Source organism: Pipistrellus kuhlii, unplaced genomic scaffold (assembly GCF_014108245.1).
Source record: "Pipistrellus kuhlii isolate mPipKuh1 unplaced genomic scaffold, mPipKuh1.p scaffold_m20_p_2, whole genome shotgun sequence".
NCBI classification, from domain to species: Eukaryota; Metazoa; Chordata; class Mammalia; order Chiroptera; family Vespertilionidae; genus Pipistrellus; species Pipistrellus kuhlii.
This window is the reverse complement of record NW_023425515.1, coordinates 81,277,593-81,295,895: the sequence shown is the minus strand read 5'-3', so window position 1 is coordinate 81,295,895 and position 18,303 is coordinate 81,277,593. Positions and strand designations below refer to the sequence as shown.

The following is an 18,303-nucleotide window of genomic DNA, read 5'->3' as shown; positions in this document are numbered from 1 at the left end:
CTGAACTGCAATTGGAGGGGAAAAAATTAAAAATAGGAGGAGAGCCTAAGGGAGCTTTGCAACAACAGGAAATGAAGCAACATAAGACTAATAGGAGTGCCAAAACAATAAGAAGAGGAACAAGGGTTAGAAAACCTATCTGAATAAATTATGTCAGAAAGATCCCCTGACTTGGGAAAGAAAAAAGTCACATCAGCACAGAGTCCCAAATAAATGAACCAAAGGGAAAAAAAAACAAAAAAAAAGAAAGAAAAAAAAAACAAATCAAGACATGTTGTAATTATGATAACAAATGTACAAGACAAAAAGAGAATCCTAAAAGCTGCAAGAGAGAGACAGAAAGTTACATACAAGGGATCTCATACTAGATTATCAAATGATTTCTCAACAGAAGCACATCAAGCCAGAAAGGAATGGAAGAAAGTTTACCAAATGATGCAAAGAAAGGGACTGAATACAAGAATACTCTATTCAGCAAGGCTATCATTCAAATTTGAAGGGGAAATAATGAGCTTCACAGGAAAAAAAAACACAAAAAAACCCTAAGGGATTTTACTAATACCAAACTAGCAATGTAAGAAATGCTAAAGGGACTGGTATAAAATGAAGAAATAAAAAGGGAAGAAAGAACACAGGCGTGAAATTTTAAAATAGCTACACACAAGTACTATCAATAATAACTTTAAACATAAAAGGACTAAATGCTTCAGTCAAAAGACAGTGAGTGGCTGAATGGATAAGAAGCAATGACCCATATATATGCTGTCTACAAGAGACCCACCTCAGAACAAAGGACTCAAAGAGACTGAAAGTGAAGGTGCTGAGAGCCAGTTCCACCATGTCATAATTACAAGAGTTTCATCAAAAGGCTGATGAAGCTTGGGTGCTCAACAAGGGCTGAGCCACATATGTAATCATCTGTTGGAATGGCTAAAAAGCATCTCCCCCAAACCTGAATAGGATAATCATTTGCTGCCAGACAACTCATGCATCTTAATCTACATGTTATTGCCTCCTGTTGGCCAAACACCTGAACAGCTGTAGGCTATTCCCCAATCTGACAATGCTTCTATAAACCCTACCATTTGAAACCCTATCCTTTGAAGTATATCATCTCCACCTTGCCTTAGGACAAATTGTGTTAATAAAAAGCATGGGGTCCTGAGACAAAGGAGTCTTTAGCTCCTTAAGCTGAAGCTCCTCTGCCCCCCCCCCCCCCCAAAGCCTTTCAAAATTCTCTCGTGTCTTTGGATTCCTACTTCAGCTATGCACAGCCTTTCTCTGGATAGCTGAACCCCTTGTAATGCTGGGACAAGAATCCTGAAATGAAGGGATGGAAAAAATGTATTTTAGGCTAAAAGAAAAGAGAAAAAAAGCAGGGGTATCAATACTTATATCTGACAAAATAGAACTCAAAGTTAAGGCCATTACAAGAGATAAGGACGGCCACTTCATAATACTAAAGGGAGCCATTCAACAAGAAGATATAACTCTGGTAAAGATATATGCATCCAATGCAGGAGCACACAAATGCATAAAAAAAAAAAAAAGTCCTGGTAATAGTAAGGGAAACATCAACAACAACAAAGTCATAGAAGGGGACTTTACCAATCCACTGACATTATTGAATAAATCCCCTAGACAAATAAATCAGCAAAGAAATAGCAAACCTAAAAAACTCACTAAATCATATAAACTTAATTGACATCTACAGAACATTTCACCCCAAAGCTACAGACTATACATTCTTCTCAAGTTGCACATGGGAGATTTTCAAAGATAGATCACACATTAGGACCTGGCAAAGTCTCTTCAAATTCAAGAAGATAGAAATCATAACAAGCATTTTCTCAGATCACAATGGCATAAAATTACAAAATAACTACAATAAAAACAATGAAAAAAAAAATCAAACACTTGAAGGCTAAATAGAAAGCTATAAAACAATGACTTGGTTACTAAAGAGATAGAAGAAAAAGTTAAAAATATCTGGGAAATGATGAGAATGAAAACACAACAATCCAAAATCTATGGAACATAGTGAAAACAGTCCTGGGAGGGAAGTTCATAGCATTACAGGCCTACTTCAATAAACAAGAAAAATGATAATAAATTATCTCTACAATTTAAAGAATTAGAAAGAGAGCAACAAGAAAAGCTCAGAGTGAGGAAAAGGAAGGATATCATAGCAGAAATAAATGCCACAGAGACCAAAAAACAAAACAAAAACAAAAACAAAAAACAAAAAACAAAACAAAACAAAACAAAACAAAAAATCAAGGAAGTCAAGAGCTGTTTCTTTGAAAAGACAAACAAAATTTATGAAGCTCTAGCCAGGCTCCCAAAAAGAAAAGAGAGAACACCCAAATAAACAAAATCTGAAATGAAAGAGATGAAATAAAAACAGACCCCACAGAAATACAAAGGCTTGAAAAAAATACTATGAAAAATTATATTTCAACAAACTAGACAACTTAGAGGAAATGGACATATTCTTAAAAAAAAATACAACCTTCATAACTCAATGAATAAGAATAAAAAAATTGCCAAGACCAGTTTGGCTCAGTAGATAGAGCGTCAGCCTGAGGACTGAAAGGTTCCAGGTTTGATTCCAGTCAAGGGCATGTACTTTGGTTGCAGGCACACCCTCCAGTAGTGGGTGTGCAGGAGGCAGCTGATCAATGATTCTCTATCATCGATGTTTCTAACTCTCTATCCCTCCTCCCTTCCTTTCTGTTAAAAATCAATAAAATATATATTTTTTAAAAAGAATAAGAAAATCTTAGTAGGACCATAACTATGGAGAAAATTGTAGCAGTCATCAAAAAGCTTCCAGCAAACAAAAGCCCAGGGCCAGTCAGCTTCAAAAAGAAGTTTTAAGAAAACATTCAAAGAAGAACTAACACCTATCTTCCTCAGACTATTCCAAAAAATTCAAGAGGAAGGAACATTTCTAAGCTCATTCTATGAAGCCAGCATTACCCTCACACCAAAAACAGATAAAGACAACACAAAGAATGAGAATTACAGGCCAACATCCCTCATGAGCAGAGATGCCAAAATCCTTAACAAAATTCTAGCAAATCGGACCCAGCAGTTTATCAGAAAAATCATACACCATAACCAAGTAGGATTTATCCTGTAGATGTAAGGCTGGCACAATATCTGCAAATCAATAAACATGATACATCACATAAACAATTTGAAAAATAAAAATCACATGGGCATATCAATTGATGCAGAAAACACATTTGACAAAATCCAACATCCTTTCTTGATAAAAACTCTCAGCAAAGTGTGAATGGAGGGATCATACCTCAACATAATAGCCTTATATGACAAACCCACAACCAACATCATACTCAATGGGCAAAAACTGAAACAATTTCACCTACAAACAAGAATGAGACAGGGTTGCCCACTTTCATCACTCCTGTTTGACATAGTACTGGAAGTGCTAATCATAGTGATTAGATAAGAAGAATTAATAAAAGGCACCCAAATTAGAAAAGAAGTAAAACTCTTACTATTCACATATGACATGATATTGTACATAGAAAACCCTAAAGACTCTATCAAAAAAATTATTAAACTTAAATGAATTTGGCAATCTAGAAGGATACAAAATTAATGCTCATAAATCTATGGCATTTTTATATGCTAATGGTGAATTTATAGAAAGAGATTTTAAAAATCCCATTTACCATTGCACCTAAATACTAAGATACCTAGGAATAAACTTAACTAAGGAGGAAATATACCTGTACTCAGAAAAATTACAGGACACTGAAAAAAGAGATAGAGGAAGACATACACAGGTGGAAGAACCTACTGTTTTCATGGATTGGTAGAATCAACATCGTTAAAATGTCCATACTACCCAAAGCAATCTGCAGATTTCATGCACTCCCCATTCAAATACCAATGACATATTTCACAGAACTAGAAAGAACTCTCCAAAAATTCATCTGGAACAACAACAACAACAAAAAAGACCCAAAAGAGCTACAGTAATCCTGAGAAAGAAGATAAAGTAGGAGGGATAAATACCAGATATCAAGCTGTATTACAAAGCCACTGTTCTCAAAACAGCCTGGTACTCATACAAGAAAAGACATATAGACCAATGGAATAGAACAAAGAATCCAGAAATAGACCCCAACCACTATGCTCAATTAATATTTGACAAAGGAGGCATGAGCATACATTGGGGTTAAGACAATCACTTCAATAAATGGTTTTGGGAAAATTGGACAGATAAATTAAAAAAAAATTAAAGTAGATCACCAACTTACATTATATGCAAAATACACTCAAATTGGATAAAGGACTTATACATGAGATGGGAATCCATAAAAATACTAGAGGAATCCACAAGCAGCAAAATCTCAGATGTATGCCAAACCAATATCTTCACCAATACAGAGCCTAGAGCAATGGAAACTGAGGAGAAAATAAACAAATGGAACTCATCAAAATAAAAAAAAAAAGTTTCTGAACAGCAAAAGAAACCATTAACAAAATAACAAGAAAGCCCACTGCATGGGAGAACATATTTGCCAATGCTATCTCTGATATGGGTTTAATCTCCAACATTTACAGGGAACTCATACAACTTAACAAAGGAAGATAAACAATTCAATCAAAAAATGGGCAAAAAAACTAAATAGATACTTTTTGAAAGAGAATGTACAGAAGGCCAAAAATCATTTGAAAACGTGCTCAAAGTCACTAATTATCCAAGATTTACAAGTCAAAAGACAATGAGATACCATCTCATACCTGTCAGAATGGCTATGATCAACAAATCAACCAATGACTAGTGCTGTTGAGAATGTAGAGAAAAGGAACACTGGCGCACTGCTGATGGGAATGTAGACTGGTGCAGCTACTGTAGAGAAACCTATGGAATTTCCTCAAAAAACCTAAAATTGGAACTCCTATTTTATTTGGTGATTCCACTTCTAGAAATATATCCCAAGAAACTAGAAGATATATGCAAAAAGATATATGCAACTTTAAGTTCATAGCCGTGCAATTTACCATACCTAAGATTTGGAAACAGCCCGTGCCCATCTATAGTGGATTAACAACTGTGGTACATCTACACAGTGGAATACTATATTGCTGTAAAAAGGAAGGAACTCCTAAAGAGAATTATGCTAAGTGAAATAGAGAAAAATGAAAAATCTCACTCATTTGTGGGATATAATGAACAACATAAATTAACAAAAACAGACCCAGAGACAGAGAAGCATGAATTAGACCCTCATACCTCAGAGGGAAGGCAGGGGAGGGTGGGGAGAAAGGCGGGGATATCAACCAAAGGACTTGTATGCATGTATATAAGCATAATCAATGGACGCAGATACTAAAGGGTTGAAGGCATGAGCAGTAGGGGTGGGGGGCAATGGGGGATAAGGACATATATGTAATACCTTAATCAATAAAGAAAAAAATTAAACACACACACACACACACACACACACACACACACACACACGAAAGAACTCTTACCATTTTCAACAGTATGGATGGATCTGTAGAACATTAGGCTGAATGAAATAAGCCAGTCAGAGAAAGTTAAGTATCACATGATCTCACTCATTTGTGGAATCTAATAAACCAAATAAACTGATGATCAAAAATAGACTCAGAATTGAAACCGGTTTGGCTCAGTGGATAGAGCGTCGGCTTGTGGACTGAGGGGTCCCAGATTCAATTCCGGTGAAGGGCATGTACCTTGATTGCGGGCACATTCCCAGTGGGGGTAGTGCAAGAGGCAGCTGATAGATGATTCTCTCTCGTTGACGTTTCTAGCTCTCTATCCCTCTCTTTCTCTCTGTAAAAAACCAATAAAATATATTTTTAAAAAATAGACTCAGAGGCATAGAAGCATGAACAGATTGTTGAACCTCAGCAGGAGGGGAAAGAAGGGTGAGTGGAAAGAGATCAACCAACTAACTTATACATATATGCATGTATGCATAATTTGTGGACACAGACAATGGAGTGGTGAGGGCCTGGGAGTCAGGAGAGATGGGAGTGGGCTGGAGGAATTTAATGGGGAAAAAGGAGGACCTATATAATAGTTGTTATCAATAAGGATTTAAAAAAAAAAAAAGGAAACACACACACACACACACACCAAAAAACTACCAATTGTGACAGCAATTTGTGATTTAATATACCAAGAAGGAGAGATTGGGCTAATTGGTTAGCATTATTTATTGTTTTGATCATTTGAAATGCTTCCATATTTATAAAAAAAAAAAAAAAAAGGTAAGTAATTTTGCAACCAAATCAGAAATTAAAATGGTATGGACACAACTTCTGCTTTCAGACAAGATTAAGTGAGCAGTAGAAACTGAATTTAATTCCCTGACTGAAAAACAAAACAAAACAAAACACAAAAACAACAAGAATGGTAAAAGTAAACAAACACAATATATGCAAGTATACGGGCATCAAGGGCTGCATATTGAAGGGAAGAAACAGAATAAGGACCAAATAAATATTTTCCTCATGGATTGGCTAAGTCCTTTCATGGAAGGCCAGCTCTAGGGTGATGTCTAAGCTCCACGTTCTTTTATACTCTTCCTGCCAAGTCCCTTCGGTCACTAATGGTAGTAAAATCAGCCTGCTATTGCTAGTCCCAAGATAATAAACCCTCAATTTTTTTTCCCTTACCCCATCCTGACTTCTTTAAAAAGCATATCTATTAAACTTCCTTCAATCACTTTGAGTATTCTGTATATGTTCTTCAGAGGCCAACCACTTTATGTGGTTGATGTATGTCTTTAATATTATTTAAATTTGATTTTCTGATGAAAATAAACGATACAATTTTTAATTGTGTTTTCTCAAGGAGGAGAAAATATATGTAACCCAATTAGATATTTATCTATATGCCTTGGTGTGGAGAAATTTCCAAATAATCAGTGTTTTTCAGGAATTTTCTTAAGTAAAGTCTGCCTACACAGATTAATTGAAAATTTTCAGAATACTTCAAAAGGTAGGGTTCAGTTATTGTAATGGAAAGTGGATACGGTGTAAAAGCAAGGGTGGCAGGGAAAACGCACGAGTCAAGCTCATGCTTTTGAGTATGGTATCATTAAACATTCAAACTGAAGCATTTCACCAATTTTATTTAACCTTTTTAGCCACTGTAATTTTGTGTGTGGCAAGGGAGCTTTCTCATGGCAAAGAATAGAAGAACTAGTTCACAGTTAATTTTATAAATTGCTTTAAAAGGTCACATGTCTTCATACCTTTTTAAATAGATATTCACAAAAAGAATATAATTGTTAGTTTATTTTAATTTCAACTAGCATGTAGTTTTGAAATTTATGTACATGATTTCTCTGTCATAGCATTTCTTCCCATTCCTTTCCACTCCAATTTTTGCATGAGTTCTCCATGAAAACTCTGACTGGTTCTTTGCCAGTGACTGTCTTGTTGATAAATTATAGCTATAGATCCTTTCAGACTTTGCTATTGTAGAAAGTTCCTGTGCTTTAGGGCACTGTTACCAGAGCTTGAAAAGACATTCAGAATAACACTCTGTACTTATAGAGATGAAAACAAGAAAAAGGCCAAAAAAATTTAATCTAGGTCTGTAAGTTGAATTCAGGACTAAGCTTTTTAGGAAAACTGTTGTTGGATGGAATTTTTCTTACAGGATGATAAAATTAACCTTCATGGAAGAGTGAAATGATGAACACAAACATTGAACACTTAACCAACCTGGACTTGACTACATAATGTGGTGTAAGGGAGGAAATAAAATACAAGGGAAGGTCTGTATCTCAACCTAGACTAGCAAAACATTCACTTATTTAAGGATGAGAATACAAATTAATATCACTAACAAATCTTATTTGTAGAATCACTAATAATCCAGGGTTAGCATGACAGTTATTGTGATACAGAAATCACAACCTTCTATATAAAATCATTTTATAATTATTCTGTCTTAGAAGCTTTATTTATGTTCTAATACCAAACATGCCTTCACCTGTGGTCTTTCATTTGATCCCTTGTAGCATTCTGAATCAATGTAGAGTTTCTTTTATAAGTCAGTGGTCTAATATTTGAATATTGTAAACAAGTGCCCCAAGTTATTTAATTTCCAAATAAATCAAAAGACACCCCTTTATAGCATTGTGATTATTTAAGAGCACAGACTCTGGAGCTATATTGCCTTAGTTAAAATCTGGACGTCTCTCCATACAGTTGTTATTATGTGTGCGGTCTCAGGCAACACAGAAACTTATCTGTGCTTCAGTTTAATCTTCTGTAAAACAGAGTTAACAAAAATTACTAGATTTTAGGGTTGTTACCATTTGAAAAATGCTTGTAATAATACAAAGTATAAATAGTATATAATGATACTATATATGTGTATAAAAGTATTTTGAATTTCTTCATCAAATTCTAGTGTACCCCTTGCTTTCTGATTTGTGGAGTTTAGAATAAAAAATGATGCTTCTTGTATGGCTGGACAAATATGAGTCTTTTCTTTCTTCTAAGTGTGCTATTGTTGTTTTTCCAATAATTCATGTCATATTTTTTCTTGGAAACGGCATCCACATTTTGAATATCAAACAAGGGATAAAAATCCCAATGGTTTGATGATAAATTGATTCTTTTACACTGAACTTTGAATTTACTTATTTGACATTTAAAGGAGGATCTTACATTGTCTAACACACTGCATTTTATTTAGCCCAATGGCCTTCAGTAAGAATGTAGATTGATCCATTTGATGAATTAATTAATGTGGTTAAGCATTAGTTTCATTCAATTTTCCTGATGTTCTACTTTCCTGACTATAACACTTCCATGCCTTCCTTGGACCAGTTAGGTGAGGGTAGAAAGTGAATCTCTCCTTGGAGTAAGCTCTCCATCATGTCCTGTCTCATTTTATTGGGTGAGGAAACTATGGAGAATGTCCCATCTCAATGAGAATGAAGCATGAGCACCAAATAGACCATGAAATAGTCAGATAATACAGATTCTGTGGAGTCTAAGGTCTTACCCTGCCTATAAGAGAGCAACTTAGCCTCTTACAATTTCATATACATATATTGACAGATGAACACCAGACTCGAGCACAAGAGTAATAGATGATTTATTGATTACCCTCAGCAAAATCAGAAGCCAGATCAATTCTCCCCAGTTCATATAGTATAGCAGGCTGAGGAGCAGTTGCTTATCTGTGCATGTAGGGAATTATACAACAGGAGTAGAAATGCGAACTGGCAAATTACCACCTATCCTCTTCTCCAGAGAAAGAGCTATTATATCTAATAAAAGGATAATATGCAAATTAACCACTATTCCATGACAAAAGATGTCCATGCCCATAGCCACAAATATGGCAGTGGAGGCCTGAACCATGGAGCCAACAGAGTGGACGGGAAGCTTGGTTTCCTTTGTTGTTGGAGATGAGAGAAGCCAAGCCTCCTGCACGCCCAGGCCAGCAGCTGAAGGAGACAGGTAGGAATTGCAGTGGGGAGTGAGTGAGTTTCCCTGTCTGGGAGTTCCAAATCTGCCATTGGTTCCATTCACTGCTGATTCCCCTCATCACAGGTATCCTCTATACAAAGGCTTTTCCATGCAAATATTTCATGTCCTAATGCGTGAATCCTAAACCGAAAAGTGTCACATCTGCGCAACCTAACTACTGTTAGAAAAAGGATCTGAGAGGAGGGATTTAGGAATCATGAAGCCACCATGATCTTCTCTGTCTCCGGAACTGCTCTCAAACACAGGCAGTATGAGACCCTCCCAAACACCAACTGAGCTAAACCTGAGAACCAAGATATTTTCAAGGCCCAAAGTTGACAGGGATAAAGAGGCAGGGGAGCAAAGCAAGCAGAACAGCCAACTCAAGGAAAGACTCAGAAGCCTAAGATAACATAGATAAATGTCCTGGCCACCAATGCTCTCCCGCAGACGTGGTGCCCACACCCAGCAGAGGGGAGGGTGTGTGTATGTGCAGAATTTAAGGCCACTGGCAGGAGGGAAAGTCTAAGCATGTCTACAGATTATTTTTTGTACATGTCCCACGTTGAGAAGCAGAGTCAGAATTAAGAAGCAAAGTCTTACCTCAGTACTGGGGTGCTTAAAAGTACCTAAAAATAGCAATTCCATCTCCAAGTCCACAGCCAAGTTTGCCACAGACAGAGGCATGCAGAGGACTTCCACAAAAGCCCTATCACCTCAAGAGTGACAGCAACACTTGTGAGGGAGAGACTGAAGCACTTATTGTGTTCAAAGAGCTATCCCTGCAAACCTTGGCCTATCCTAAAGCCCCTTCTTGCTGTAAGTAGCTGCCCCTGCCTACGTCAGCATGGAGAGGAAAGGTGGATACTGTGGCTCATGGTCCAAATCCTGTCATTGTCTCTGTTATCTATTCTCTGTGCCCTTCAGGATAGCCTCAGTGCCAGTGCAGAGGAGGCTTTGGAAAGTGTGGTGGTGAGGAGAAGGCTTTTGATTCTAGATATCAGTGAAACCACTTTTAAGAGGCTTTCTGTGGCTGGAAGGAAAATGCAGCAATGAGGGAAGAATAATGTCTCAAAACAAAGAGGGTGTTTTTTTGTTTGTTTGTTTGTTTTTTTGTTTGTTTGTTTGTTTTCTCATCAGCAAAATGTGAATATTACCTAAACCACAGATTTTGCGAGAATTAATTGAAATAAAATTCCAGAAATTGAATAACAGCCAGGCTGAAGTGGATAGCTTGGTTGAGAGTGAACAAGGTTTTGTGCACCAAAAGGTTGCAAATTCAATTCCAGGTCAGGGAACACACCTGCCACATAACTGGGTTTCAAGTTGGATCCCTGGTCAGGGCTCCTAAGGAAGGCAATTGAAGAGATGTTTCTTACATTGGTGTTTTTCTCTCTATCCCTCTCCCTTCCAATCTCTCTAAAAATTAATAGAAAATGAATTAATGTCATATCTACAAATGTGGAAAACCTAAAAAAAAAAAAAAAAAGTATGTGTGTGTTGGGGGGAGGGGGGTGTTAACCAGTGGCTAGAGCAGCGGCCTGTGTACTGAAGGGTCCCAGGTTCGATTCTGGTCAAAGACATGCACCTTGGTTGTGGGCACATCCCTAGTTGGGGTTGTGCAGGAGGCAGCTGATTAATGTTTCTTTCTCATCAATGTTTCTAACTCTGTATTTCTTTTTCTGTCTCTCTGAAATAAATCAATAAGATATATTTAGGAAAAAAAACAGGGTAAAAAAAGTTGAATGTACTGAATAAATTAAAGTGTGTAAGATAATATAACTTTTTTAAGGGCATGTATGCTATCTATAGTAATAAAAGGGTAATATGTTAATTAGACCAGACATTTTTCAAACATCCATTTGGAGGTCCTTCCGGAGGTCCCCCACGGTGGTGAGGGCCAAGGCAGAGACCATTAGAGGCAATCAAGCTGTCAGGGGAGGGCACTTAGGGGTGACCAGATCGGCAGGGGATCAGTTACATGTGGAACAGGTTGGCATGGGAGTGGTTAGGGGGTGATCAGGCTGGCAGGCAGGCAAGTGTTTGGGACTCTCACAGTCCCGGATTGTGAGAGGGATGTCCGACTGCTAACCTGTTTCCCCGAAAATAAGACAGTGTCTTATATTAATTTTTGCTCCCAAAGATGCGCTAGGTCTTATTTTCAGGGGATGTCTTATTTTTCCATGAAGAAGAATACGGTACACATTTATTGTTAAAATGAAAATAAAGGAAATTTATTACCTGTATACGGTACGGTAGTACTGTAGTTGTCAACACAAACCAGACAAACTGAATCCTACAGTATCAAGAATTTATTCATTTATTCAATGACAATCATGTCATCATCTTCTGGAACATCATCATAACAATCCAATTCCTGAATTTCCTGGTGAATTTCTTGGGACTCCATTTCTTTCAGAATCAGTGGACCAAATCTCTCATGTTTAGCCTAGGGGGCCTTATTTTGTGGGGGATGCCTTATATTTCACTCAGAAGGAAACCTGTAAATAGGTCTTATTTTTGGAGGATATCTTATTTTTATGGAAACATGGTAGTTTAGGCCCAGTCCCATAGGAGATTGGAGAGGTTTCAGGTTGGGCCGAGGGACACCCTCCCCTCCCCATGAACAAATTTTGTGCCAGGGGCCTCTAGTGAAAATATAAACTGCTATGAAGAATTAAAAACATTTGTGGGATTTTTTGGCATTTGTTCTCTCCCAGATAAAGAGTGTTCTGAATTTGATTGTGGATTGCAATATACAGTTTGATAACAATTTCTCTTAGACACAGAGTAATATTCTTTGTAAATACACCATCTATGAGATTGGAGAGTCAAAAGCAAAATTAGACTTCCTTGAGAGATCTTTTCAGGTTAACCAAATATTTTATTTTGTTATCATAATGCTGTTTTTCTTTCATATTACTTTATTTCTTCAAAGACTACTACAAAGTTTAATAATTTACTTGTTAAATAAAATAAAATTTGTCATTCTGTTAGCATTTGTACTATAGGAGGATAAAACAAATAGAATTTCATTATATAGTGTTTCAAGTACTATATGAGGAGCCAAGTATATGCTGCTTATTTTTAAAAAGTTTTGTTTGAAAGTTTACATCTGACAATGTTTTTTGTTCCACTATAAAACCTAATTGATTAATCTATTACATGTAAATATATATATTAGCTTTCACAATTCTTTTCTTTATAATATATTTTATTGATTGTTTACAGAGAGGGAGAGGGATAGAAAGTTAGAAACATAGATGAGAGAAAAATATCAGTCAGCTGCCTCCATCATGCCCCCTACTGGGATATTTCTGAAAACAAGAATTGAACCTGGGACCCTTCAGTCTGCAGACCAATGCTCTATCCAGTGAGCCAAACTGGTTAGGGCAGAGCTTTCACATTTCTTTTGAGATATCTGATGTTATACTATTTTCTGATATTATCCTTTCTAAATAAATATTTTTTTCTCTAGAAAAAAAGAGAAAATTATTTCATACAAGAGGCATTTGAATTCAGATACCTAATTCAGAAAATTATTCTTCTAAAACCCATAGCACTTGGTATATTTTAATAGTGGAACAGTATGATATTGGCTGTTGGTTTGTCCTATATCGCTTTTATTATGTTGAGGTATGATCCTTCTATTCCCACCTTCCTGAGAGTTTTTGTCAAGAAAGGGTGTTGGATTTTGTCAAGTGCTTTTTCTGCATCAATTGATATGACTATGTGTTTTTTATCTCTCAATTTGTTTATGTGATGTATCACGTTTATTGATTTACAGTTATTTTACCAGCCTTGCATCCCCAAGATAAATCCTACTTGGTGTATGATTTTTCTGATGTACTGCTGGGTTCGATTTGCTAGAATTTTGTTTAAGATTTTGGCATCTATGTTCATGAGGGATATTGGCATGTAATACTCTTTCATTGTGTTGTCTTTATCTGGTTTTGGTATTAGGGTGATGCTGGCTTCATAGAAAGAGCTTGAAAATGTTCCTTCTTCTTGAATTTTTTGGAATAGTCTAAGGAGGATAGGTTTTAGTTCTTCCTTGATTGTTTGGTAAAACTCCCCTGTGAAGCCTTCTGGGCCTGGGCTTCTGTTTGCTGGAAGCTTTTTGATGACTGCTTCAATTTCTTCCATAGTTATCTGCCCTTTGAGATTTTTAGAATCTTTTTGATTGAGTTTTGGAAGGTTGTATTTTTTCTAGGACTATGCCAATTTCCTCCAGGTTGTTCAGTTCATTGGAATAGAGTTGTTCATAGTTTGTTTGTTTTTTGTTTTGCTTTTTTTTTTTTTTTTTTTTAGCAATCCTTTGTATTTCAGTGGGGTTCGTTGTTATTTCTCCTCTTTATTTTGATTTTGTTTATTTAGGTCCTCTCTCTTTGCTTCTTGGTGAGCCTGGCTAGTGGTTCATCATTCTTGTTTAACTTTCAAAGAACCAACTCTTGGTTTTATTGATCTTTTGTATTGTTTTTTTGTTTCTTTGCTTTTTATTTTGTCTCTATGTCATTTATCTCCACTTTGATCTTTATTATGTCTTTCGTTCTACTAATACTGGGATTTTCTTGTTGCTCTCTTTCTAACTCTTTGAGTTGTAGGGTTAGGTAATTTATTAGCATTTTTTCTTGTTTTGAGCAATAGGCTTATATAGCTATGAACTTCCCTCTCAAGACTGCTTTTGCTATGTCCCAAAGATTTTGGATTGTTATGTTTTCATTGTCATTTGTTGCCATGATGTTTTTTATTTCTTCTTTGATCTCCCAGGTAACCCAGTCATTGCTTAATAGCATGCTATTTAGTCTCCATGTGTTTTATTTTTTTAGATTGTTTTTATTGTAGTCTATTTCCAATTTTATCCATTGTGATATGAGAAGATGCTTGATATGATTTCTATCTTCTTAAATTTGAAGAGACTGCATGTGAGCCAATATATTATCTATCTTTGAAATGTCCCATGTGCACTTGAGAAGAATTTATATTCTGTGGCTTTGGAGTGAAATGTTCTGAAGATATCAATTAGTTCCTTCTGATCTAGTGAGTCAGTTAGGATTGATGCTTCTTTGTTGATTTTTTTGTTTAGAGGATTTGTTCAATGGTGATAGTGGGGTATTTAATTCCCCTACTATGACTATACTACTGAAGGTGTTTTTATATATTTGGGTGTTCCTGTATTGTGTGCATATGTGTTTACCATAGTTATTTCTTCTTGTTGGATTGCTTCTTTTAGTATTCTGAAGTTGCATTTCTTATCTCTTTTTATGTCCTTCACTTTGATATCTAATTTGTCATATATAAGTATTGCTATCTGAGATTTCTTATTTCATTTCCATTTTCCTGAAAAAAACGTTTTCCATCCCTTCACCATTAGTCTATGTGCATCTTTTTATCTAAGGTGGGTTTCCTGTCAACAACAGATATATGGGTCATGTTTTCTAATCCACTCAGTTACCCTATGTCTTTTTATTGGACCTTTAATCCATTTACATTTAAAGTTATTATTGATTGATACTTGTTACCATTTTTTATTCTTTACCCCTGTGTTCCTTCTTAGCTTCCTATTTCTTCTTTTTATAGCAAACCCTTTAGCATTTCTTACATTACTGGTTTGGTGGTAATAAACTCCCTTAGCCCTTTTCTGTCTGTGAAATTACTGATTTCACCTTCAATTTTGATTGATAGTCTCACTGGGTACAGTATTTTTGAATTCAGACCCTTTCTTTTCATGACTTTGTATATTTCATTCCTTTTTCCTCTGGCCTGATGTGTTTCTGTTGAGAAATCAGTTGCTAGTCTGATAGAGACTTTCCGTCTCTCTCTGGCTGCTTTAAGATTCTAACTTTGTCATTGGTGTTTGCCAATTTAATTATAATATGCCTTGGCATTGGTCTTTTGGGGTTCATTTTGCTTGGGATGCTTTGAGCTTCTTGGATTTGTTTTCTTTTTCTTCTTCCCTATGTCAGTGAAGTTATCTGCCATTATTTCTTCAAACAAGTTTTCTATTCTTTGCTCAGTTTCCTCTCTTTCTCGCACTCCTATTATGTGGATGTTGTTTTATTTTGTGTTGTCCCAAAGTTCTCCTAGGCTCTCTCCTGCTTTTTATTTATTTTTTTTTCTAGAAGTTGCTCTGCTTGGGTATTTTTTCCATCTTGTCTTCTAGCTCACTGATTCAGTCCCCTGCTTCTTCTAATCTACTGATGATGCTTTCTATTGAGTTATTTATGGCAGCAATGTCATTTTTCATTTCTTCTTAGTTCTTCTTAACTTCCTCTTGGTTCTTACACATTTTGTTGAATTTACCTTCCATTCTTTTCATCCATTTTATGACCATTAATTCTCTGAATTCTTTCTCTGACAGGTTGCTAGACTCCGTTTCATTTACTTCCATTTCTGGTGATGCATCCTTTTTTCTTTTCTTTTTCTTTTTCCTCTTCATATGTGGGCTGTTTCTTTGTCTCCCCATGATTTCTCTCCTCTGGGTGTCTGGTAATATAGTTCTCTCTCTCCTTATTCTAGGTTAAATCTGACCTTTCTGTGAGAGGGTGCAGAGCTCCTCTGAATCCACTCCTTTGCACTGCATGGGGACCAGTGTCCCTGGGTTCACAGCTGTTCGCTGGGTGTTGTATCAATAGATTTAACTTTTATATTTTTAACAGCCAAATAACATTCCACTGTGTGCATGATAAAAAATATTTAGTAATTCTACTATGTATTAACTTTTAGACACTACCCAAGAACTGAAGACAATATTCATAGCAGACAACAATGTGAGTGAATAAAATGTTATGGGTCCTTTTTCCATATATGGAATATAATGTGGGTTGTGCCAATTTACTCTCCTACCAGCAATATATGAGAGTTGATAGTCATGTGTACCATTGCCACTAGAGTGAGTTATCAAACTTTTGTTAATCCTATAGGTGAAATATTATCTCACTCTAGCTTTAGTTCATATTTCCCTTTAATGGATATAATTGACGTATCTTCATAGTTTGAAATTTTTCTTATTTTTTAAGTTTTTGTACATTTTCCAATTTTGTTAGAAGGTGGCTTTTATTTTGCAGGTGATCTTTTTTATAGTAAAAAGAGGAGCCTGAGTAATTGATGCCTATGATAATATGTTGTAAACATCTTTCCAGCTTGTCATTTTAAATTTGATTTTGTCTATGTTATTTGCCAGCAGCATTTTATTTTTTATACACAGCAAAACTATTTAGTCCTTGGGAATTTAAAAATATAGTATTCCAAAAATATATACATTGAGTCCCAAAGTCCTGGAGCTTTTATGGCAATTTTGCTTGAATTTAATGTTATCCAGTACTGCTGCCAGCCAAGAAAATTTACCTAAGAAAACATCATGCTAAGCAGTAATGCCAAACCATAAGTTCTTTAGATATTTTATAACAATTGTATTTACACTAATGTAAACTATCAAAGAAAAAGAAAATCTTAACACAAAAATGTAATGTTAAGATGAAAACCTCAATTAAACATTTTAATGGTCAATTGTCCATTAGGAAGAATAGAGGCATCATTTTAAACCATAACTTTGGCAAACTTGAGCATCTAACCTACTGATTTTAGTTTCCTGTTTATTATGAATTGAACCTAGAGTTTATAATCAGTCAAAAATGAAATAAAGGTTTCACTTGTTGCTGCCATTGCCACATTTATGAAATCAAGAACATGTTACTTGGGCCCTTATCTAATGCCCAGAAATGTGTTGAGGTTACCACAAAGTAAATTGCTTTATAATGCCAATGAACTGGAACAAAAACCAAGGATATCTTAGCAATCTTCTCTCCAGTAGTATCTTTAAATACTTTCACTTATTTTCCTTCTGTTTCCTCATCCGCTTTGTGTTACTAGTTTGTCATATTATTTCCTTTGCCTCTATTTGGCCATGCATTTGGTCAAATTCAAAGTACCAATGGGCTACCACACATGTAGTGCCCCCTGGCTATCAATCAGAGCTTCCTTCAAGAAGAGGAAGAAAATGGAGATGGAAGAAGAATAAGACCAGACATGCTCTTTAAAAGTTAATTTAAAATATCTAACTTTTCTTATTCCATCCATAATTACCGTATTTTTCGGACCATAAGACTCACTTTTTTCCCCCCAGAAGTGGGGGGAAAAAGTCCCTGCGTCTTATGGTCCAAATATAGCCTACATATATACTTTTAAAAAAAAGTTTTTTTACTTGCCCGGCTCTGTGTGGTCTCTGTGTGCTTGCCCGGCTCTAAAATGGTTCTATTATAAATGCTGCTGTTTACTTTACAGGGTTGATTACATGTGTTTATGACTGTGATGTTGGGTTTTAATGCACATAAAATATTTTAGGACACTATTTGTTTCAAAATCTTTTTTTCTTCATTTCCTTTCTCTAAAAACTGGTGCGTCTTATGGTCCGGAGCGTCTTATGGTCCGAAAAATATGGTACCAAAATTTATATTCACATAAAATATTGAACTTCTTCAATCAGTCAGAAAAAGCCAGTCTATATTTCTGTGTATCTACCAAACTGGCTCTGACCATTTGAAGCTGGATTATAAAAGAAAGGTTAAAAAGAATCATTGAGACACAGATTTGTAATTATCAAAAATATACTTGCTACCATATCAGATCATTACATTGACTGAGATTAAAGATAAAAAAAATGTAAAGGACACTAAATTAAAAATAAGTAGGTCCATTAGTTAAATAGTACTTTCCCCCTTTTACAGGAGTAGCTTCCTGTTCCAGTTCTTATTATAGGTACTAGAGGCCAATTGCAGGAAAATTCCTGCAAGA

General features: G+C 35.7%; 1 long non-coding RNA gene across 1 annotated transcript; it reads left to right on the top strand.

Annotated features, from left to right (window-relative positions):
• Positions 1–668: 668 nt before the first annotated feature.
• On the top strand, positions 669–1,364 carry LOC118724405. The gene is made up of 2 exons (XR_004989573.2): positions 669–817; positions 1,332–1,364. It is a non-coding gene; the product is annotated as an uncharacterized LOC118724405 (long non-coding RNA).
• The last annotated feature ends 16,939 nt before the right edge of the window (positions 1,365–18,303 follow it).